At 44.1% G+C, this 1,772-nt stretch overlaps 1 pseudogene; it reads left to right on the plus strand.

Annotated features, from left to right (window-relative positions):
• The first annotated feature begins 746 nt into the window (after nucleotides 1-746).
• Nucleotides 747-1,689, plus strand: LOC103082754 (UDP-N-acetylglucosamine--peptide N-acetylglucosaminyltransferase 110 kDa subunit pseudogene; annotated as a pseudogene).
• Nucleotides 1,690-1,772: the final 83 nt, after the last annotated feature.

The following is a 1,772-nucleotide window of genomic DNA, read 5'->3' on the forward strand; positions in this document are numbered from 1 at the left end:
CATAGAGTTGCGGAACAACAATAGAAGCTTCTGTGATGAGGAGCCCGGGCACCGCAACAGAGTAGCCCCTGTTCACCGCAACTAGAGAAAGTCTGCACGCAGCATTGAAGACCCAACGAAGCTTAAATAAAAATAAATAAATAAAGATAAATAAATTTCTTTGTAAAAAAGTAATACTCAGGTTTGAGGCATGAGAAATATGATGAGGAGAAATTAGCTAATCCTTTCAGAACTTTTAAAATATCAAACTCAGTCACTAAGATTTTAGCATTATATACAACATCAGTTACTTATTAGTGTTTTGGGAAGGCCAATTTAAAATTTTCTGATTTTACTGTATTGAAATTCACGCCCCTAATGTTTTCCACATTGACTATATGAGTGATGAAGTAAAGTCAATCATGTATTTCCTTTCCAAGTGGACAGAAAACAAAATTTTGAAGTGTTTGGACTACTGACTTTTGATTTCTTCTAAGGCAAATGTATAGGAAATTTTTATTCCCTGATTAGGAGAAGAATGGTGGAAGAGAGCAGGGTTAAGAATTAAGATCTCAAGAGTGTGAGATGAGAGGTGCCAACCAGAGTTCCTAAGGTTCGGTGCCTGTAACTGTTGCCGCCGCTTAAGCCTGCCAAAGCAGTGATACGGCTGCTGCCCTCGTATTTGCTACCTCTAGAAACATTCTTGCCAGTAGTGGCGGCAGCGGGACTCAGTTACCCCCTTTTCTCACTCTCTCCAGAAGCTCCAGATGGCGTCTTCCGTGGGCAACGTGGCCGACAGCACAGAACCAACGAAACGTATGCTTTCCTTCCAAGGATTAGCTGAGTTGGCACATCGAGAATATCAGGCAGGAGATTTTGAGGCAGCTGAGAGACACTGCATGCAGCTCTGGAGACAAGAGCCAAACGATACTGGAGTACTTTTATTACTTTCATCTCTACACTTCCAGTGTCGAAGGCTGGACATATCTGCCCACTTTAGTACTCTGGCAATTAAACAGAACCCTCTTCTGGCAGAAGCCTATTCGAATTTGGGGAATGTGTACAAGGAAAGAGGGCAGTTGCAGGAAACAATAGAGAATAACCAGCATGCGTTGCGTCTCAAACCAGATTTCATCGATGGTTATATTAACCTGGCAGCCGCTTTGGTAGCAGCAGGCGACATGGAAGGGGCAGTACAAGCTTACGTCACTGCTGTTCACTACAATCCTGATTTGTACTGTGTTCGTAGTGACCTGGGGAACCTGCTCAGAGCCCTGGGTCGCTTGGAAGTTCCCAAGGCATGCTATTTGAAAGCAATAGAGATGCAACCGAACTCTGCAGTAGTTTGGAGTAATCTTGGCTGTGTTTTCAATGCACAAGGGGAGATTTGGCTTGCAATTCATCACTTTGAAAAAGCTGTCACCCTTGACCGCAATTTTCTGGATGCTTATATCAATTTAGGAAATGTCTTGAAAGAGGCACGGATTTTTGACAGAGCTATGGCAGCTTACCTTTGTGCCCTAAGCTTGAGTCCAAATCATGCAGTGGTACATGCTAACCTGGCTTGTGTATACTACCAGCAAGGCCTGATAGATCTGGCAATAGACACCTACAGGCGAGCTATTGAATTGCAACCACATTTCCCTGATGCTTACTGCAACCTAGGCAACGCTCTGGAAGAGAAGGGCAGGGTTGCCGAAGCAGAAGATTGTTATAATACAGCTCTGCGCCTGTGTCCCACCCATGCAGACTCTCTGAATAACCTAGCCAATATCACAGGAGACCAGGGGAAC

The sequence above is a fragment of the Lipotes vexillifer genome, unplaced genomic scaffold (assembly GCF_000442215.2).
Source record: "Lipotes vexillifer unplaced genomic scaffold, Lipotes_vexillifer_v1.1 scaffold2496, whole genome shotgun sequence".
Taxonomy (NCBI): Eukaryota; Metazoa; Chordata; class Mammalia; order Artiodactyla; family Lipotidae; genus Lipotes; species Lipotes vexillifer.